This window comes from Trachypithecus francoisi, unplaced genomic scaffold (assembly GCF_009764315.1).
Source record: "Trachypithecus francoisi isolate TF-2019V2 unplaced genomic scaffold, Tfra_2.0 Lachesis_group2, whole genome shotgun sequence".
Classification (NCBI taxonomy): Eukaryota; Metazoa; Chordata; class Mammalia; order Primates; family Cercopithecidae; genus Trachypithecus; species Trachypithecus francoisi.
In genome coordinates, this window is record NW_022681465.1 from 101080117 (window position 1) to 101103300 (window position 23184).

General features: G+C 44.7%; 1 non-coding gene across 1 annotated transcript; it reads left to right on the plus strand.

The window, feature by feature from the left end:
- Positions 1-17906: 17906 nt before the first annotated feature.
- LOC117066268 lies at positions 17907-18037 on the plus strand. The gene has a single exon (XR_004430247.1). It is a non-coding gene; the product is annotated as a small nucleolar RNA SNORA76 (small nucleolar RNA).
- The last annotated feature ends 5147 nt before the right edge of the window (positions 18038-23184 follow it).

The window sequence follows — 23184 nt, forward strand, 5'->3', positions numbered from 1 at the left end:
TTTTATCATGAAGGGATGTTGATTTTTTTTTTTTTTTTTTTGAGATGGAGTCTCACTCTGTCACCCAGGCTAGAGTGCAGTGGTGCCATCTTGGTTCACTGCCAGCTCTGCCGCCATGCTCAGCTAATTTTTTTGTATTTTTAGTAGAGACGGGATTTCACCATGTTAGCCAGGATGGTCTCAATCTCCTGACCTCGTGATCCACAGGCCTTGACCTCCCAAAGTGCTGGGATTACAGGCGTGAGCCACTGTGCCTGGCCAGAATGTTGAATTCTATCAAATGCTTTTTCAGCATCAATAGAAATAATCATGTGGTTTTTGTGGTTCATTCTGTTGATATAATGTATCACATTCATTGATTTGCATATGTTGAGCCATCCTTGCATTCCTGAGATAAATCCCACTTGGTCATGATGATTGATCTTTTTAATGTATTGTTGAATTCAGTTTGCTAGTATTTTATTTAGGATTTTTGCATCAATGTTCATCAGATATATTGGCCTGTAGTTTTCTTTTTTGATGTGTCTTTGCCTGGTTTTGGTATGAGTGTAATACTGGCCTCGAATAAGGAGTCTGGAAGTTTCCTTGCTTCCCTACTTTTCAGAAGTTTGAATAAAATTGGAATTAGTTCTTCTTTAAATGTTTGGTTAAATTCAGCAGTGAAGCCATCGGGTCCCAGGCTTTTCTTTGCTGGGAGACTTTTTGTTACAGTTTCAATCTCGTTACTTCTTATTAGTCTCTTCAGGTTTTGAATTTCTTCATGGTTCAATTTTGGTAGGTTGCATGAATGTCTAGGAATTTATCCATTTCTTCTAGATTTTCGAATTTACTGGTATATAGTTGCTCACAGCATATAGTTGCTCTAATGGTCCTTTGAATTTCTGCAGTATTGGTTGTAATGTCTCCTTTTTCATCTCTGATTTTATTTATTTGGGTCTTCTGTCTTTTTTCATAGGCTGGCTAATGGTTTTTCATTTTTCTTTATCTGTTAAAAAAACCAACTTTTGTTTCATTGATCTTTTGTATTTTCTTGGTTTCAACTTCATTTATTTCTGCTCTGATCTTTATTGGTTCTTTTCTTCTACTAACTCTGGGTTTGGTTTCCTCTTGCTTTTCCAGTTCTTTAAGCTTCATCATTAGGTCATTTATTTGAAGTTTTTCTTCTTTTCTTGTTTTTTGTTTTCGTGTTTGTTTTTGTTTTCTGGGACGGAGTCTAGCTCTGTTGCCAGGCTGGAGTACAGTTGCGCAATCTCATCTCATTGCAACCTCCACCCCCTGGGTTCAAGTGATTCTCCTGCCTCAGTCTCCCAAGTAGCTGGGATTACAAGCACACACTGCCACACCCAGCTAATTTTTGTATTTTTAGTAGAGACAAGGTTTCATCATGTTGGCCAGGATGGTCTCGATCTCCTGACCTCATGATCCGCCCACCTCAGCCTCCCAAAGTGCTGGGATTACAGGCGTGAGCCACTGCACCCGGCCTTTTCTTCTTTTTTGATACAGGTACTTATAGATGCAAACATCCCTCTTAGTACTGCTTTTGCTGTATCCGATTGGTTTTGGTATGTTGTGTTTCCATTATCATTTCTTTCAATAAATTTCTCAATTTCTTTCTTAGTATCTTCATTGACCCACTGGTCATTTAGCAGCATATTGCTTACCTTTCTTTATTTTTATTTTTTATTTTTTTGAGACAGAGTTTGCTCTTGTTGCCCAGGCTGGAGTACAATGGCACAGTCTCAGCTCACTGCAACCTCCGCCTTCTGGGTTCAAGCAATTCTTATATCTCAGCTTCCCAAGCAGCTGGGATTACAGGCGCCCGCCACCATGCCAGGCTAATTTTTGTATTTTTGATAGAGACAGGGTTTCACCATGTTGGCCAGGCTGGTCTCAAACTCCTGACCTCAGGTGATCCACCCGCCTTGACCTCCCAAATTGCTGGGATTATAGGCATGAGCCACCATGCCCAGCAATATTGCTTAACTTTCATGTATTTGTATAGTTTCCAAAAATCCTTATTATTGATTTCTAGTTTTACTCCAGTGTGGTCAGAGAAGATACTTGATATTATTTGAATTTTTTGAATGTTTCAAGATTTGTTTCATGGCCTAACATATGGTCTGTCCTTGAAAAGATATATGTGCTGAGGAGAAGAATGTATATTCTGCAGCTGTTAGATGAAATGTTAGGTAAATATTATTAGATCCACTGTCTATGGTGTAGATTCAGTCCAAAGTTTCTTTGTTCTGTTTTGTCTGGACGTTCTGTCCAATGCTGAAAGTGGAGTGTTGACGTCTCCAGCTACTATTGTTTTGGGGTCTATCTCTCTTTTCAGTTCTAATAACATTTGCTTTATATATATCTGGATGCTCCAGTGTTCAGTACATATATATTTACAATTATTATATCATTTGTCAAATTGGCCCCTTTATCATTATATAATGACCTTCTTTGTCTCTTTTTATTATTTTTATTTTACTTTATTTTTTTTGAGACAGAGTCTCACTCTGTTGTTCAGGCTGGAGTCCAGTGGTGCAATCTCAGCTCACTGAAACCTCTGCCTCCCAGGTTCAAGTGATTCTCCTGCCTCAGCCTCCTGAGTAGCTAGGATTACAGATGCCCACCACCAGGTCTGGCTAATTTTTGCATTTTAGAGACAGGGTTTTGCCATGTTGGCCAGGCTGGTCTCAAACTCCTGATCTCAGGTGATCCACCCACCTTGGCCTCCCAAAGTGTTGGGATTCCAGGCGTGAGCCACCGTGCCTGGCCCTTTGTCTTTTCATAGTTTTTGCCTTGAAATCTGTTATGTCTGATATTAGTATAGCTACTCCTACTCTTTCTTGGTTTCCATTGGCATGGAATATCTTTCTCCCTCCATTTATTTTCAGTCTGTGGGTGTCTTTATAGGTGAATTGTGTTTCTTGTAGGCAACAGATCTTTGGATCTTGTTTTTTTAATCCATTCAGCCACTCTGTGTCTTGATTGGAGAGTCTAGTCCATTTGCATTCAATGTTATTTGTACGTAAGAACTGATTCCTCCATTTTGTTATTTGTTTTCTGAATCTTTTGCAGTCTTCTCTTCCTTCTTCCTATCTGTCTTCCTTTTAGTAAAGGTGATTTTCTCTAGTCATATGTTGATTTTCTTGCTTTTTACTTTTTGTGTTTGTGCTGTCTATTTTTAGATCTGAGGTTAGCATGAGGCATGCTAATAATACCTTAAAAACCCATTATTTTGAACTGATTGTAACACAGAACATAAAAAAACTAACAAGCAAAAAGAAAACTGGGGCCGGGCGCAGTGGCTAACACCTGTAATCCCAGCACTTTGGGAGGCCAAGGCAGGCAGATCACACTGTCAGGAGATTGAGACCATCCTAGCTAACACAGTGAAACCCCATCTCTACTAAAAATATAAAAAATTAGCTGGGCATGGTGGCAGGCACCTGTAGTCTTGGCTACTCAGGAGGCTGAGGCAGGAGAATGGTGTGAACTCAACAGGTGGAGGTTCCAGTGAGCCAAGATCGCACCGCTACACTCCAGCCTGGGCAACAGAGTGAGACTCTGTCTCAAAAAAAAAAAAAAAAAGAAAAGAAAAGAAAAAGAAAACTAATGAAAACTCTGTACTTTAGCTCTGTCTCCCCACTTTTTAACTTTTTGCTATTTCTAGGCATATCTTACTGTACTATGTCTTGAAAAGTTGTTGCAGTTATTATTTTTGATCAGTCTATCTTTTCATCTTTCTACTTTAGAAATGAGTAGTTTATACACCACAATTGCAGTGTTATGTTATTCTGTATTTTTCTGTGCACTTACTATTATCAGTGAGTTTTGTAACTTCAGATGATTTTTTTGTTGTTGCTGTTGCTGAGACAGGGTCTTGCTTTGTTGCCCACACTGTAGAGCAGTGGCACGATCATAGCTCACTGCAGCCTTGAACTCTCAGGTTCAAGCATTCTTCCCATCTCAGTCTCCCAAATAGCTGGGACTACAGGCATGTGCCACCACGGTCAGCTAACTCTTTTAACTTTTTTGTACAGACGAGGTCTCACTATGTTGCCCAGGCTGGTCTCAAACTCTTGAGCTCAAGCGATTCTCCCTCTTCAGCCTCTCACAGTGTTGGGATTACAGGCATGAGCCATTGCACCCAGTTCCTTCAGATGATATCTTATTGCTCATTAACATCTTTTTCTTTTAGACTGAAGAATTCCCTTTAGCATTTCTTGTAGGACAGGTGTGGTGTTGATGAAATCCCTCAGCTTTTGTTTATTTGGGAAAGGCTATTTCTCTTTCATGTTTGAAGGATGTATTTTGCTGGATATATTATTTCTAGGGTAAAAGTTTTTTCCTTCTGCACTTAAATATGTCATGCCACTCTCTCCTGACCTATGAAGTTTCCACTGAAAATTCTGCTGCCAGATGAATTGGAGCTCCATTGTATGTTATTAATATTTGTTTCTTTTCTCTTGCTACTTTTAGGATTCTTTCTTTATCCTTGACCTTTGAGAGTTTATTAAATGCTTTGAGGTAGTCCTCTTTGAGTTAAATTCTTGGTGTTCTACAACCTTCTTGTTTGTTTGTTTTTTGGGTTTTTTTTTTTTTCTTTTCTTTTTTTCTCTTTTTTACAATTTTCTTTTTTTTTATTTTTGAGACAAAGTCTTACTCTTGCCCCCCAGGCTAGACTGCAATGGCGTGATCGCGGCTCACGGCAACCTCTGCCTCCCAGGTTCAAGTGATTCTCGTGCCTCAGCCTCCTGAATAGCTGTGCTTACAGGCGCATGCCACCAGGCCCAGCTAATTTTTGTATTTTTAGTAGAGACAGGGTTTCACCATGTTGGCTAGGCTGGTCTCGAACTCCTGACCTTCGGTGATCTGCCCACCTCAGCCTCCCAAAGTCCTGGGATTACAGGCGTGAGCCATCGCTCCCGGCCTTACAATCTTCTTATACTTGAATACTGATATCGTTCTCTAGGTTTGGGAAGTTCTCTGTTATTATCCCTTTGAACAAACTTTCCACTCCTCTCTCTCTCTCTCTCTCTACCTCCTAAGGCCAAAAACTCTTAGATTTAGATTTGCCCATTTGAGGGTGTCTTCTAGATCTTGTAGGCATGCTTTACTTTTTAAAATGCCTTTTTCTTTTGTCTCCTCTGACTGTGTCTTTTTTTTCTTTCTTTCTTTCTTGCTTTTTTTTTTTTTTTTTTTTTGAGACGGAGTCTCACTCTGTCACCCAGGCTGGAGTGCTGTGGCCGGATCTCAGCTCACTGCAAGCTCCGCCTCCCGGGTTCACGCCATTCTCCTGCCTCAGCCTCCCGAGTAGCTGGGACTACAGGCGCCGCCACCTCGCCCGGCTAGTTTTTTGTAGTTTTTAGTAGAGACGGGGTTTCACCGTGTTAGTCAGGATGGTCTCGATCTCCTGACCTCGTGATCCGCCCGTCTCGGCCTCCCAAAGTGCTAGGATTACAGGCTTGAGCCACCGCGCCCGGCCTTTTTTTTTTTTTTTGAGATGGAGTCCCACTCTGTCACCCAGGCTGGAGTGCAGTGGCGCGATCTCGGCTCACTGCAAACTCCACCTCCCGGGTTCACGCCATTCTCCTGCCTCAGCCTCCCAAGTAGCTGGGACACAGGCACCCACCACCATGCCTGGCTAATTTTTTTGTATTTTTTTAGTAGAGGCGGGGCTTCACTGTGGTAGCCAGGAAGGTCTCGATCTCCTGACCTCATAATCCGTCCACCTTGGCCTCCCAAAGTGCTGGGATTACAGGCAGGCGCCACTGCACCCAGCCTGTGTATTTTCAAATAGCCTGTCCTCAATCTCACTAATTCTTTCTTCTGCTTGATCAATTCTGCTGCTAAGCAACTCAGACACATTCTTAAGTATGTCAATTGCATTTTTCAACTCCAGAATTTCTGCTTGGTTCTTTTTAATTATTTCAATCTCTTTGTTAAACGTATCTAATAGGGCCAGGTATGGTGGTTCACGCCTGTAATCCCAGCAATTTGGGAGGGTGAGGCAGGCGGCAGATCACCTGAAGTCAGGAGTTTAAGACCAGCCTGGCCAACATGGCGAAACCCTGTCTCTACCAAAAATACAAAAATTAGCCAGGCGTGGTGGCATGTGCCTGCAATTCCAGCTGCTTGGTGGGAGCCTGAGGCACGAGAATCACTTTAACCCAGGAGGCGGAGGTTGCAGTGAGCCAAGATCACGCCACTGCACTCCAGCCTGGGGGATAGAGCGAGAGACTCTGTCTCCAAAAAATAAAAATAAATAAATTTATCTAATAGGATTATGAATTCCTTCTCTGTGTTATCTTGAGTTGCTTTGAATTTCCTCAAAACAGCTACTTTGGATTCTGTCTGAAAGGTCACTTATCTCTGTCTCTCTCGGACTGGCCCCTGGTGCCTTATTTAGTTAATTTGGTGAGGGTATGTTTTCCTAAATGGTCTAGAAGCTTATGGATGTTTATCAGTGTCTGTGTATTGAAGACTTAGGTATTTTTTGTAGTCTTCACAGTCTGGGTTTGTTTGTACCCATCCTCCTTGGAAAGGCTTCCCAAAGGGCCTTGGGTGTTATGATCTAAGTTTTTGGTTACTGCAACCATATCTGCATTAGAGGACACCCCAAGCCCAGTAATGCTGTAGATCTTGCAGATTCATGAAGGTACCACCTTGGTGGTCTTGGTTAAAATCCAGAAGAATTCTCTGCATTACCAGGAGCAGATTCTTGTTCTCTTTCCTTACTTTCTCCCAAGTCTCTCTCTCTCTCTCTCTCTCTCTCTCTCTCTCTCTCTCTCTCTCTCTCTCTCTCTCTCTCTCTCTCTCTCTCTCTCTCCTGAGCTGCCTGGAGTTGGGGGAATAGGTGGCACAAGCACCCCTGTGGCCACCACCACTAGGACTGCTCTGGGTCACATCAGAAGCCAGCACAATCCTGGGTCTTGCCCAAAGCCTGCCTGCAGCCCACTACCTGACTTCCACCTATGTTTGCTCAAGGCCCGAGGGCTCTACAATCAGCAGGTGGTGAAGCCAGCCAGGCTTGTGTCCTTCCCTTCAGGGCAATGAGTTACCCCAGGCCCCAGGCAGGTCCAGAGATGTTGTCTGGTAGCAGGGCCTAGAGTTGGAAACCTTCGAAATCTACCTGGTACTCTATTCTACTGCAGCTAAGCTGGCACTGAAACCACAAAACAAAGCTCTTCCCACTCTTCCCTCCCTTTCCCAGGGCAGAGGAGTCTCTCCCCATGTCCACCACCACAGGCCCACAGAGAGTACTGCCAGGGTACTGACGAAGTTCACTTAAGGCCCAAGGACTCTTCAATCAGCTTGTGGTGAATGCTGCCAAGCCTGGCACTCACGCTTTAGGGTAGTGGGTTCCCCTCTAGCCCGGGATAGATCCAAAAATGCTGTTCAAGAGCCAAGGCCTGGAATCAAGGACCCCAAAAGCCCACTCAGTGCTCTTCCCCACTGTGGCTAAGCCGGTACCTAAGCTGATTTTTGGTTCTTATGAAGGTGTTCTTTTGTGTAGACAGTTGACAAATTTGGTGTTCCTTCAGGGAGGACAACAGGTGGAGGCTTCTATTCAGCCATCTTATTCCTCCTCCTATCCCAAGGCATTAAAATATTGATTAGGGCCAGGCATGGTGGCTCACACCTGTAATCCCAACACTTTGGGAGGCTGAGGCAGGCGGCTCACCTGAGGTCAGGAGTTTGACACCAGTCTGTCCAACAAAGGAAAACTCTGTCTCTACTAAACATACAAAAATTAGCCAAGCGTGATGGCGCATGCCTGTAATCCCAGCTACTTAGGGGGGCTGAGGCAGGAGAATCACTTGAACCCAGGAGACAGAAGTTGTAGTCAGCTGAGATCATGCCACTGCACTTCAGCCTAGATGACAGCAAAACTCTGTCTCAAAAATAAAGTAAAATAAAATAATAATATAAAATAAAATATTGAGCCCAGGCACAGTGGCTCATACCTGTAATCCTAGCACTTTGGGAGGCGAGGCAGGTGGACCACGAGGTCAGGAGTTCGAGACCAGCCTGGCCAACATGGTGAAAACCCATCTCTACGAAAAATACAAAAATCAGCCAGGCATGGTGGCATGCTCCTACAGTCCCAGCTACTAAGGAGGCTGAGGCAGGAGAATTGCTTGAACCCAAGAGGCAGAGATTGCAGTGAGCCAAACATCACACCATTGCCTGGTCAACAGAGTGAGACTCCATCTCAACAAATAATAATACATTGATTAAGGCTGGGTATGGTGGCTCACACCTGTAACCCCAGCACACTGGGAAGCTGAGGCAGGATTGCTTGAACCTAGGAGTTCGAAAGCAGCCTGGGCAACATATTGAGAACTCATCTCTACAAAAAATTTAAAAATTAGACTTGGTGACTCACACCTATAGTCCCACCTACTTGGGAGGCTGAGGTGAGAGGACTGCTTGAGCCTGGGAGGTCAAGGCTGCACTGAGCCGTCATTGTACCACTGCACTCCAGCCTGTGTGATAGAGTAAGACCCTGTCTCAAAAAAAAAAAAAAAAAAACCACCAGGCACGGTGGCTAACACCTATAATCCCAGCACTTTGGGAGGCCGAGGTGGGCTGCTCATGGGATCATGAGGTCAGGAGATCGAGACCATCCTAGCTAACATGGTGAAACCCCATCTCTACGAAAAATACAAAAAAATTAGCCTGGTGTGGTGGCGGGAGCCTGTAGTCCCAGCTACTTGGGAGGCTGAGGCAGGAGAATGGCGTGAACCTAGGAGGCAGAACTTGCAGTGAGCCGAGATTGTGCCACTGCACTCCAGCCTGGGCAACAGAGCGAGACTCCATCTCAAAAAAAAACAAAAAAACAAAACACACACACACACACATACACACACACACACATATTGGCCATGCATAGTTGCTCACACCTGTAATCTCAGCACTTTGGGAGGCCAAGGCAGGTAGATCACTTGAGCTCAGGAATTTGAGACCCGTCTGGGCAACATGATGAAACCCCATCTCTACAAAAAATACAAAAATGAGTGGGGTGTGGTAGTGCTTGCCTGTAGTCCCAGATACTTGGGGAGCTGAGGTGAGAGGATGGCTTGAGACTGGCAGGACCAGGCTGCAGATAAGCCATGTTCGCATCTCTACACTCTAGCTTGGGCCAGAGAGTGAGACTGTCCACCTCTCTCTCTTTCTTTCTCGCTCCAGGGGACACCCCAAATCCAGTAATGCTGTAGATCTATATATATCTACATATATATAGATTAGGCCAGGTATAGTGACTTATGCTATAATCCCAGCCATTTGAAAGGCTAAGATATACATACATATAGATTAGGCCAGGCATAGTAACTCGTGCCTGTAATCCCAGCTATTCAGGAGGCTAAGACAGGAGGACCACTTAAATCCAAGAGTTTAAGACCAACTTGGGCAGTATAGCAAGATCCTGTCTCTCTCTTCTCTCTCTCTCTCTCTCTCTCTCTCTCTCTATATATATATATATATATATATATATATATATATATGAAGCTCTATGTCAGTGTGCAAGCATGTCAAGTGGTGAACTTTAGTATAAGTGTAACCAAGTGGTGGCCCAGTCATTTCATGGGGACCTTTCCTAATCATCAGTATTTTTTCTGTTGGGCTGATCCATTCCTCAGAAACCATTCTCTTACCTCACTTAGAAGGGTATAAGTCCAGCTGCCAGCCTTTTGGGGACTGGGTGGGAGAAGGTGACTGGAGGTCTTACCATTTGGTATGCAGAATTTCACTTAAAGCCCCTCTCAGCTTGCCTGGTCTCCTGAAATCCAGAACCCGTTTAGTTCAGTCACTCCATAATATAAACCTCTAGTCATCTGCCAGGACCAAGGAGAGGTTGTGCTCTCACTGCACTCAGCTGAGCAGGATGGAATCAACCAATTCTTTTCTTTTTAAAATTATTTTTATATTTTAAAAATATTTTCGGGCCGGGCGCGGTGGCTCAGGCCTGTAATCCCAGCACTTTGGGAGGCCGAGACGGGCGGATCACAAGGTCCGGAGATCGAGACCACCCTGGCTAATACGGTGAAACCCCGTCTCTACTAAAGAATACAAAAAACTAGCCGGGCGACTAGGCGGGCGCCTGTAGTCCCAGCTACTTGGGAGGCGGAGGCAGGAGAATGGCGTAAACCCAGGAGGCGGAGCTTGCAGTGAGCTGAGATCCGGCCACCGCACTCCAGCCTGGGCGATAGAGCCAGACTCCGTCTCAAAAAAAAAAAAAAAAAAAAAATTTCATCCAGCTCAAAATGTCAACAACCAATTCTTTTTTTTTTTTTTTTTTTGAGACAGGGTCTCACTCTGTCACCCAGGTTGGGATACAGTGGCATGATCATAGCTCACTGCAGTCTCAACCTCCCAGGCTCAAGTGATCCTCCCACATCAGCCTCCTGAATAGCTGAGACTACAGGCACCCACCACCATGCTCGGTTAATTTTTATTTTATTTTATTTTATTTATTTATTTTTTTTAAAGACTAAATGATGCTTTATTTTTTTATTTTTTATTTTTTATTTTTTTTTTGAGACGGAGTCTCGCTCTGCCACCCAGGCTGGAGTGCAATGGCCGGATCTCAGCTCACTGCAAGCTCCGCCTCCCGGGTTTACGCTATTCTCCTGCCTCAGCCTCCCGAGTAGCTGGGACTACAGGCGCCCGCTACCTCGCCCGGCTAGTTTTTTTGTATTCTTTTAGTAGAGACGAGGTTTCACCGTGTTAGCCAGGATGGTCTCGATCTCCTGACCTCGTGATCCGCCCGTCTCGGCCTCCCAAAGTGCTGGGATTACAGGCTTGAGCCACCGCGCCCGGCCTTTATTTTATTTTAGAAACAGGGTCTCACTATGTTGCCTAGGTCTCAAACTCTTGGGTTCAAGTGATCCTCCCTCTGCAGCCTCCCAAAGTTCTGGGATTACAGGTGTGAGCCACCGTGCCTGGCCATCACGTATCTTTTAAAAACCATTGTTTTGGCAGAGCTTGAGGAAGTAACCAAGACACGTATGTATTAGTCTGTCATGTTAAATCACTAGTCCCTCTGTGAAACACTGCCTTCTCTTTTCTGAGATACCACCCATCAGTTCTCCTGCCTCTCTGGTGTTCCCAATATTCTTAGATGGCTTTTCTTCCTCTGCTCCATCTTTAAATATGGAAGGCCCGTATCTTGCTTCTAGGCACCTACTCTTTTGTATGTTCCTTCCCTAGATGGTCTCATCTGTGTCAGGCATAAAAGGCCCTCTACAGCAAAAAGGGATTATATCTCCATCCTGACCTCTCTGTCTAGCAGACTAGTTGACTTTGCCTCTTGTATATCTTTTTTTTTTTTTTTTTTTTTGAGACAGGGTCTCACTCTGTCACTCAGGTTAGAGTACAGTGGTGTGATCATGGCTCACTGCAGCCTCAACCACCTGAGCTCAAATGATCCTCCTGCCTCAGCTTCCCAAGTAGCTAGCATCACAGGTGCACGCCTCCACACCAGGCTAAATTTTTAAAGAATTTTTTGTAGAGATGAGGTCTCACTATGTTGCCCTGGCTGTGTCCTCTATAACAGTAAACAGCAGATTTATTTATTTATTTATTCCTTCCTTCCTTCCTTCCTTCCTTCTTTCCTCCCTCCCTCCCTCCCTCCTTCTCTCTTTCTTTCTTTCTTTCAAGAGGGAGTCTCACTCTGCCACCCAGGCTGGAATGCAGAGGCTCACTGCAACTTCTACCTCCCGGATTCAAGTGATTCTCCTGCCTCAGCCTCCCAAGTACCTGGAATTACAGGTGCCCGCCACCATGCCTGGCTAATTTTTGTTTTTTTAGTAGAGGTGGGGTTTCACCATGTTGGCAAGGCTGGTCGCGAACTCCTGACCTCAGGTGATCCACCCACCTCAGCCTCTCAAAGTGCTGGGATTATAGGGATGAGCCACCATGCCTGGCCGCAGAATTCATAATATCCTATCCAAAACCTGCTACCCTCTAAACAGTGGTCGTCTCTTGGTCTTTTCTATTTCAATTACTCAAGCCAAAACCCAGGAGTCATCCTTGATTCCTATTTCTCTCACTCAAGCATGCAAACCATTAAGACCTAGCAACTCCACTTCCATACATATGCTGGCCCATCCCTTTCTGTCCATCTCTGATAGTCCATCCAAGCCATCATCTTTCCTGGTCTCTTACAATAGCCTCTTTCTGGCCCCCTTGCTTCTCTTCTCCCACTTCTCCTTCATCCTCCCTTTACCCCATATATTCTCCCCATAGTGGCTAAGATAGTCTTTTTGTTCATTTGTTATTATTTTTGCCTTATTTTCATATAATTAGAACTTTGCCATTCTTTTTCTTTTCTTTTTTTTTTTTTTAAACAGGGTCTTCTTGTTCCATCAGCCAAGCTGGAGTATTGGAGTGCAGGGGCGTGATCATGGCTCACTGCAGCCTTGACCTCCCAGACTCAAGCAATCCTCCCACCTCAGCCTCCTAAGTAGCCGGGATTACAGGTGTGCACTACCACACTTGGCTAATTTTTGCATTTTTTTGTAGAGACAGGGTTTCACCATGTTGCCCAGGCTAACCTTGAACTCCTGGGCTCAAGACATCCGCCTGCCTCAACCTCCCAAAGTGCTGTGATTACAGGCGTGAGCCACTGCACCCAGCTTTACTTTACCATTCTTACATTACTTTTAACTGTTCTTTTCTTTCTTTTTTTTCATATTTACCCTATGTTTTTTTTTTTTTTCTTTTTCAACTTTTATTTTAGAATTGGGGGTACATGTGCAGATTTGTTACAAAGGTATATTGCATGATGCTTAAGTTTCTGATTGAAAGATAAATCAGATCATGTCCCACCTTGGCTTAAACCCTGCAAAGGCTTCCAGTGCACTTATCATAGCCCAGACTCCTTACCTTGGTTTACAGTACCTGTATAATCCTACCCTTTCCAACATCTTCAACCTCATCTCTACTACTCCCCTTCTAGACTCTAGCCACACTGGCTTTTCTGAATATGACAAGCTCATTTCTATCTTTGTGTTTTTCACAGACTACTTCCTTTACCTGGGATGTTCCCCTTATTGTCATTTAAGCCTCAGTTTAAATGTCACCTCCTCAGAGAAACAATTCCTGACCAAAGTCTAAAGTAGCTACCAAACCACTCTATTTGTGTCACTTTCTTTTAATTTTCTTCCTACCACTTAGGTTTACCTGGTTTGTTCCCTCTGCTTACTTATTGGCTTGTTTAGCCTCTCTCCGACTGGAGTGTAAGTTTCTTTCTTTTTCTTTTTTTATTTTATTTTTTGTTTTTTTTATTCTTCTTTCTTTTTCTTTTTTTATTTTCTTTTTTGTTTTGGAGTGTAAGTTTCATGAGAGCGGGGATCTGATCTGTTTTAGTCAGAGCAATACCCTTAGCATCTAGAGCAGTAACTGATATGAAGTCGACATTATTAACTTGGTCAGGAGAGGGAACATTGAGTATTAATAGTTCCCTGAGGAGAAAAGTTGGGAGCCTTTGTTTGTTTGTGTGTTTGTTTGTTGTTGTTGTTTGAGACGGAGTCTTGCTCTGTTGCCCAGGCTGGAGTGCAGTGGTGATCTCAACTCACTGCAAACTCCACCTCTCGAGTTCAAGTGATTCTCTTGCCTCAGCCTCCCGAGTAACTGGGATTACAGGCATGCACCACCACACCCAGCTTATTTTTGTATTTTAGCAGAGATAGGGTTTCACCATGTTGGCCAGGTTGGTCTCAAACTCCTGACCTCAAGCGATCTGCCTGCCTTGGCCTCCCAAAGTGCTGGGATTACAGGAGTGAGGCACCTGGCCAGAAGTTTTGAGTGTTATAAAGAGAGCAGGTAACCCATAGTGGATATACTAATTAAGCCCTGATAACTAGCATTCTGAGTAGAAATGAGTCTATGTATGAGTACGTACATAGTTGGTGGTATTTCTCAAGCTCGGCACTATTGGCATTATTGGCATCCTGGGCTGGATAATTCTTTGTGTATGGTGGGGTGGCCGTGAGGGCTAACCTGTGCATTGCAAGATGTTTAGCAGCATCACTAGTTTCTACCCACTAGATGCCATCCCAGTTGCGAAAACTCAAAATGTCTCTAGACATAACCAAATGTCTCTCATGGGACAAAACATTCCCCAGTTGAGAACTACCTGATTAAAAGATGTTCCAGCTGGGCACAGTGATTCACGCCTGTAATCCCAGCACTTTGGAAGCTGAGGCAGGTGGATCACCCGAGGTCAGGAGTTTGAGACCAGCCTGACCAACATGGCGAAACCCCATCTCTACTAAAAATACAAAAATTAGCCAGGCACGGTGGCGGGCACCTGTAATCCCAGCTACCCGGGAGGCTGAGGCAGGAGAATCGCTTGAACCAGTGAGGCGGAGGTTGCAGTGAGCCGAGATTACGCCACTGCACTCCAGGGTAGGAGACAGAGTGAGACTCTGTCCCAAAAAAAATAATAAAAATAAAAGTAGAAAATAAAAGATGCTCCATTTTGCATTAGTCAAAAATAAGTCTTCACTTTTGTCTGGTAAAATCCGGGCATCCAAGGGTCATTCAAAGTTCACGGTATTTATCAGCTTCAGTAGTTAGAGCCTATGGCAATGAAACAACAGTTTTGATCATTCCTAAGCAAGTGCTATTGTAAGTGAAAAATTAATTTTTATAGTCCCTCTTCCTGAGACAATGGGATAACCTCACAAAGGGTCAACACATGATCAGGTTCTGAGATCTTTGCTACCATCTTAGTTTCTTTCAGATGCCATTCTCACAAGATTCCATTTTGTTATTGGAGTAATTTTAATTTTTTGTTGTAGAATTGCTGGATGCATAAAACAGGATGGTGGCTGCACCACAACTGGCACTTCAAAACCTGTGAACAGGCCAGGCGTGGTGGCTCACGCCTGTAATCCCAGCACTTTGGGAGGCCGAGGTGGGTGGATCACTTGAGGCCAGGAGTCAAAGACCAGGCTGGGCAACATGGTGAAATCCTGTCTCTACTAAAAATACAAAACTTAGTTGGGTGTGGTGGCGCGCGCCTGTAATTCCAGTTACTCAGGTGGCTGAGGCATGAAAATCGCTTGAACCCGGAAGGCGGAGGTTGCAGTGAGCTGAGATCACATTACTGTACTCTGGTCTGGGAAACAGAGGGAGACTATCTCAAAAAAATAAACTAAAATAAAATTTTAAAACTATAACATGCTAACAAAAAATAAGCAAATACATAAAATAAAATTTCACGGCTGGGTGCAGTGGCTCACATTTGTAATCCCAGCACTTTGGGAGGCCAAGGTGGGTGGATCACCTGAGGTCAGGAGTTCGAGACCAGCCTTGCCAACATGGCAAAACCCCATCTCTACTAAAAATACACAAATTAGCCAGGCGTGGTGGCACACGCCTGTAATCCCAGCTGCTGGGGAGGCTGAGGCATGACAAACACTTGAACCTGGGAAGCAGAGGTTGCAGTGAGCCGAAATTATGCCACTGCACTCCAGCCTGGGCAACAGAGTGAGACTCTGTCTCAAAGAAAAATAAAATCAGCAGATGAAGGGTGGGCAAGTATTTAAAAAAACAAAAACAAAAAAACCTGCTAACAACCGGGCACAGTGGCTCACACCTGTAATCCCAACACTTTGGGAGGCTGAGGCAGGCAGATCACCTGAGGTCAGGAGTTTGAGACCAGCCTGCCAATGTGCTGAAACCCTGTCTCTTTTTTTTTTTTTTTTTTTTTTTTTGAGACGGAGTCTTGCTCTGCCACCCAGGCTGGAGTGCAGTGGCCGGATCTCAGCTCACTGCAAGCTCCGCCTCCTGGGTTCACGCCATTCTCCTGTCTCAGCCTCCCGAGTAGCTGGGACTACAGGCGCCCGCCTCGTCGCCCGGCTAGTTTTTTGTATTTTTTAGTAGAGACGGGGTTTCACCGTATTAGCCAGGATGGTCTCGATCTCCTGACCTCGTGATCCGCCCATCTCGGCTTCCCAAAGTGCTGGGATTACAGGCTTGAGCCATCGTGCCCGGCCAACCCTGTCTCTCTTAAAAATACAAAAATTAGCTGGCCATGGTGGCGGGTGCCTGTAATCCCAGCTACTCAGGAGGCTGAGGCAGGAGAATCGCTTGAACCAGGAAGTGAAGGTTGCAGTGAGCCGAGATCACACCACTGCACTCCAGCCTGGGCCACAAGAGTGAGACTTCATCTCAAAAAAAAAAAAAAAAAAAAAAATACCTGATGGCCAGGGGCGGTGGCTCACGCCTATAATCCCAGCACTTTGGGAGGCCGAGGCGGGCGGATCATGAGGTCAGGAGATGGAGACCATCCTGGCTAACACAGTGAAGCCCCGTCTCCACTAAAAACCAAAAAAATATTAAAAATTAGCCAGGCATGGTGGCGGGTGCCTGTAGTCCCAGCTACTCGGGAGGCTGAGGCAGGAGAATGGCATGAACCCGGGAGGCGGAGCTTGCAGTGAGCCAAGATCACCCCACTGCACGCCAGCCTGGGAGACAGAGCAAGACTCCATCTCAAAAAAAAAAAAAAAAAAAAACCTACTAACAATAACTTGACAACAGCAACCATTAGCAACAAGTTAAATAATGTTTATAGTACATCCCAAATCAGCAAAAGCCCAAATCCCGCTAAAAGATTCCACAGATGAGTCTGGGCAGCATGGTGAGAACCCCTCTCCACAAAAAGTTTAAAAATTAGCTGGGCATGGTGTTGCACACCTGCAGTGCCGGCTATTTGGGAGGCTGACGCAGGAGGATTGCTTAAGCCTGAGAGGTCCAGGCTGCACTGAGCCATGGTTGCACCACTGCACTCCAGCCTGGGTGACAGAGAAAGACCCTGCCTCAAAAAAAGAAAAAAGAAAGAAAAGAAAAAAAGATTCCACAGATTGGTTTTCCCCACCTTGACTTGAATTGGCGTAGTTCTTGGATTTTATTTCATTTAATCTTCCCACCGCAGCCTCCTGAGTAGCTGGGACTACAGGCATTGTACCACCATGCCCAGCTAATTTTTATTTTTTGTAGAGACAGGGTCTCACTACATTGCCCAGCCTGGTCTGGAACTCCTGGGCTCAAGCAATCCTCCCACCTCGGCCTACCAAAGTGCTGAGATTATAGGCATGAAGCACCGTGCCCAGCCTATTCTTGGATTTTACACTGAGATCTCTTGATTTAGTCTGAAGCGCTTCTCCAAATGCAACAGCTGTTAGTAGGTGGTATTAAGCAGCACCTTGTTTAGTCAGTAAATAACCTAAAGTGATTCTATTGTCCAGCATGATTGCAGCGAATGAGTTAAGAGGTTTTTTTGTTCAGCAAGTATAGCAGACAATCTTGTCTATACAATTTCATTTGCCAGTTCCACTGGAAAGGGCACTTTCTAACACAGCATTCTAAACTAGGCACCTCCAATGCAAGGTTGAGACTTATACATGAAGGGATGGAAACCACTGTGTCTGACTGCTAATTGAAGATTTGTATTTCAACAGGCATAGGGTTGACAGAACATGATAGGTCATCTGAGAGACTAGCAATATTATTAAATTCCCAAAATGGCATATAAACCACTTCCAGAGGCCTCATTCCTTCTTCTCGTCAAGACCTACATTAATAGTAACATTACTGACTGGGCACAGTCGCTCCCACCTGTAATCCCAGCACTTTGGGAGGCCGAGGCAGGTGGATCACGAGGTCAAGAGATCGAGACCATCCTAACCAACACGGAGAAACCCCATCTCTACTAAAAATACAAAAATTAGCTGGGCGTGGTGTGTGTGCCTGTAATCCCAGATACTCTGGAGGCTGAGGCAGGAGAATCGCTTGAACCCGGGAAGTGGAGATTGCCGTGAGCCGAGATCGTGCCACTGCACTCCTGCGTGGGCGACAGAGTGAAACTCTGTCTCAAAAAAAAAAAAACCAAAAACGCGCTGCCTTTGTACACCACCGCGCCTCCTTGTGGCGCCTGGGGTCAGGCTGCAGCAGCGCCAGAGCACGTGCTTGCATATAACTGGGGTCACCTGGCCCCCCGCGGATGGTCCTTTTAACAAGGAGATGGGGGAAAAAAATTGATAATGTGTCCGCTTTTTTTTTTTTTTTTTTTTTTGATACTGATCCTGGCTTTGTCGCCCAGGCTGGAGTGCAGTGGCGCGATCTCAACTCACTGGACAACCTCTGCCTGCTGAGTAGCTGGAACTACAGGCGTGCACCACAACACCAGGCTAATTTTTTTGTATTTTTAGTAGATAGGGTCTTGCCATGTTGGCCAGGCTGGTTTCGAACTCCTGACCTTAGGTGATCCACCCACCTGGGCCTCCCAAAGTGCTGAGGTTACAGGCCTGAGCCACCACGCCTGACCTATAGTTAATGTGTCAACTTTTATAAATGAATATAAATATGTCTCTCAAACTTAAAGTATATTTTCACTAAAAAAAAAGCAAAATATAATTCCAGCACTTTGGGAGGCCGAGGCGGGTGGATCACAAGGTCAGGAGATCGAGACCATCCTGGCTAACATGGTGAAACCCCGTCTCTACTAAAAAATACAAAAATCTAGCCAGGCGAGGTGGCGGGTGCCTGTAGTCCCAGCTACTCGGGAGGCTGAGGCAGGAGAATGGTGTGAACCTGGGAGGCGGAGCTTGCAGTGAGCTGAGATCCGGCCACTGCACTCCAGCCCGGGCCACAGAGTGAGACTCCGTCTCAAAAAAAAAAAAAAAAAGCAAAATAGAGCTGGGTGCAGTGGCTCATGCCCGTAATCTCCAGCATTTTGGTAGGCCAAAATGGGAGGATCACTTGAGGCCAGGAGTTCAAGATCAGCCTGGTCAATATAGTGAACCCCCATCTCTATAAAAAAATAAATAAATAAATAAAAGAGAAAAGCAAAATAGAGCTTTTGAATTGTCCATTTAAAAAAAATATTCTGGGTTTGGCAGATAAAATAGCTCTGACAAAAGTTTTGGGTTAGTTAAAATCTAGAAAATGCCAAGCAAATTTAATTATTTTTATTATCTCTTCTTTTATAAGATGAAGTAGTAAATCTTTGTAGTTTCCTTGAAATACAATGGAAATCCAGGAAACCCCTAAGGCATTTAAAGGGTGTAAAAGTCATCTTAATTATTTCATAATTCCAAATATACAGCCTGAATTTGAGGAAAGGACTATCAAAAAGACTTGTCAGAACAGAAATAAAGATCACAGTGAATTCACAATAGCAAAGACTTAGAACCAACCCAAATGTCCACCAATGACAGACTGGATTAAGAAAATGTGGCACTGGGCGCGGTGGCTCACGCCTATAATCCCAGCACTTTGGGAGGCCTAGGCGGGCAGATCACCTGAGGTCAGGAGTTCGAGACCAGCCTGACCAACATGGAGAAACCCTGTCTCTAAAAAAAACACAAAACTAGTCAGGTGTGGTGGCGCATGGCTGTAATCCCAACTAGTTGGGAGGCTGAGGCAGGAGAATCACTTGCCATTGCACTCCTGTCTGGGCAGCAACAGCAAAACTCACCATGGAATACTATGCAGCCATAAAAAATGATGAGTTCATGTCCTTTGGAGGGACATGGATGAAGCTGTAAACCATCATTCTCAGCAAACTATCATAAGGACAGAAAACCAAACACCACACAGTCTCACTCATAGGTGGGAACTGAACAATGAGAACACATGGACACAGGGAGGGGAACATCACACACCAGGGCCTGTCGGAGGGGTACCAGGCTGGAGGAAGGATAGCATTAGGAAAAATACCTAATGTAAATGACTAGTTGATGGGTGCAGCAAACCAACATGGCACATGTATACCTATGTAACAAACCTACACATTATGCACATGTACCCTAGAACTTGAAGTATAATTTAAAAAATTTAAAACTTTTAAAAAAAGATCAAAATGAATGGGTACAAAAATACAATTAGATAGAAGGAATAAGATCTAGAGTTCGGTAGCCTAGATCTGGCCTAGGGTGGCTATAGTTAACAATAATTTATTGTATATATTTCCTTTTTTTTTCTTTTTTTTTGAGACAGAGTCTGCAGTGGCGTGATCTCGAATCACTGCAGCCCCCACCTCCCAGGTTCAAGCGATTCTCCTGCCTCAGCCTCCCGAGTAGCAGGAATTACAGGTTTGTGCCACCATGCCTGGCTAATTTTTGTATATTTTGTAGAGATGGGGTTTCGCCATGTTGGCCAAGCTGGTCTCAAACTCCTAAGCTCAAGCAATCCTCCCACCTTGGCCTCCCAAAGTGCTGGGATTACAGGCATGAGCCACCACACTCGACCTTTTTTAAATTTTTTTTTGAGACAAGGTCTTGCTCTGTCACTCCGGTTGGAGTGCAGTGGTACAATCTCAGCTTACTGCAGCCTCAACCTCCCAGACTCAAGCGATCCTCCCACCTCAGCCCCCTGAGTAACTAGGACTACAGGTACACACCACCAATCCCAGCTAATTTTTGTATTTTTTGTAGAGATGGGGTTTGCCAGGTTGCCCAGGCTGATCTTGGACCCCTGGGCTCAAATGATACTCCTGCTTTGGCCTCCCAAAGTGCTGGGATTACAGGCATGAACCACTGCGCCCAGTCTGTATATTTCAGAATAACTAGAGGAGTGGAGTTGGAATGTTTCCAACACAAATAAATGATAAATGTTTGAGGAGATAAATATCCCAATTACTCTGATTTGATCATTACACATTGCATGCTTGTATCAAAATATAACATGTACCCCATAAATATGTACAACTATTATGTATGCATAAAAATTAAAAATAAACATGACAAAATGTACCATTAAGAATATTAGTCCCGCCGGGCGCGGTGGCTCAAGCCTGTAATCCCAGCACTTTGGGAGGCCGAGACGGGCGGATCACGAGGTCAGGAGGTCGAGACCATCCTGGCTAATACGGTGAAACCCTGTCTCTACTTAAAAATACAAAAAACTAGCCGGGCGACGAGGCGGGCGCCTGTAGTCCCAGCTACTCGGGAGGCTGAGGCAGGAGAATGGCGTAAACCCGGGAGGCGGAGCTTGCAGTGAGCTGAGATCCGGCCACTGCACTCCAGCCTGGGTGGCAGAGCAAGACTCCGTCTCAAAAAAAAAAAAAAAAAAAAAAAAAAGAATATTAGTCCCCCCCCAAAAATAAAAACAACAAAAGAAGAAAAAAAGAAAAAACAAAAAAATAAATAAAAAGAAGAATATTAGTCTGAGGCCAGGTGCAGTGGCTCTGGTGAACCCAGAGGTTAAGACTGCAGTAAGCCATGCTTGTGCCCCTGCACCCTAGCTAGGTAATAGAGACCCTGTCTCAAAACAAAAATAAAACTGGGCAAAGGCTGGGCGGGGTGGCTCATGCCTTTAATATTCCCAGTGCAGCCGGGTGTGGTGGCTCACGCCTGTAATCCCAACACTTTGGGAGGCCGAGATGGGTAGATCACAAGGTCAGGAGTTCGAGACCAGCCTGGCCAATATGGTGAAACCCCGTCTCCACTAAAAATACAAAAATTAGCTGGGTGTGGTGGCGGGCACCTGTAGTCCCAGCTACTTGGGAGGCTGAGGCAGGAGAATCACTTGAACCTGGGAGGCAGAGGTTGCAGTGAGCCGAGATTGAGCCACTGCACTCTAGCCTGGGCAACAGAGTGAGACTCCGTCTCAAAAAAAAAAAAAATGTATATATATATACACACACACACGCGTGCACACGCACATATATATACATGTATATACACACACATATGTACATGTATATATATATTCCCAGTGCTTTGTGAGACCAAGAGTTTGAGATGAGCCTTGGAAACATAGTGAGATCCCATCTCCACAAAAAATAAAAAATAAAAAAATTAGCTGGGCATGGTGGCTCACACCTATAGTCCTAGCTACTTGGGAAGCTGAGGCAGAATTGCCTGAGCTCAGGAGTTTGAGGTTACAGTGAGCTATGATCACACCAGTGCATTCTAGCCTGGGTAACAGAGTGAGACCCTATCTCAAAAAACAAACCAAAACAAAAACTAGGCAAAATACCTGAACAGATACCTCACCAAAGAAGTTATACAGATGATAATCACAGAAAAAGATACTCAACATCATATGTCATTAGAGAATTGCAAATCAAAAAACAATGAGTTACAACTACATACCTATTAGGACGGCTACAATTTTTTTTAAAAACTGACAACACCAAATGCTTGTGAGGATTGCTGATGGAAATGCAAAATGGTACAGCAGCTTTGGAAGACAGTTTGGCGGTTTCTTACAAAAGTAACCATACTCTTACTATATGATCCAGCAGTCTTGCTCCTTGGTATTCACCCAAATGAGTTTAAAACTTATGTCCACTTGGCCGGGTGCAGTGGCTCACGCCTGTAATCCCAGCACTTTGGGAGGCCGAGGCGGGCGGATCACGAGATCAGGAGATCGAGACCATCCTGGCTAACCCCGTGAAACCCTGTCTCTACCAAAAACACAAAAAATTAGCCAGGCGTTGTGGCAGGCGCCTGTAGTCCCAGCTACTCGGCAGGAGAATGGAGTGAACCCAGGAGACGGAGGTTGCAGTGAGTTGAGATCGCACCACTGCACTCCAGCCTGGGCGACAGATATAGGCTCCATCTCAAAAAAATAAAAATAAATTAAAAAAAATTTTTAACTGGAACACAGAGGATAAGTAACCCTGCCTCACCCCTTGCCTCTCGCCCCTGCATGAGGCGAGGCAGGATTGATCAACCCAGAAAGACTGAGGATGGATGCTGAACACAGAACTGAAGGATGAATAGGAATTACCTGAATAGAACCCAGAGGCTTGAGTGTAAGAAGAGGCGGGCATTCTAGGCAGAGGAGAGCAATGGTAAGGGCCCCACGGCAAGCATCCGAGTAGGAGGGTAGAACTATGATGACAGAAGACTGAATAACGATCAAATGAAACCAAATGATTGGGCGCCTTCTTTCGGATCCTTGACTTCCAGGGCCAGCAGTCTCTATTGGCTCTTATACCGTTGCTCTATGAGGTATCAATGTTTTTGTCCTTCAGCCTCCCCTCCAGTTGCTGAGCTCCTGGTGTGTTTTGAGGAGTAGAAGGCAAAAAGAACCCTCTTGTTTTTCTTTGGATCCAGAGAGAGATTGAGCAAATGAAAAAGCAAATGGGGTAAAATGTCTTTTTGTTTAGTTTTTCTTGATCCTCCCATGAGAGGCAAATACATGTTAAGGATAGTTGAATCT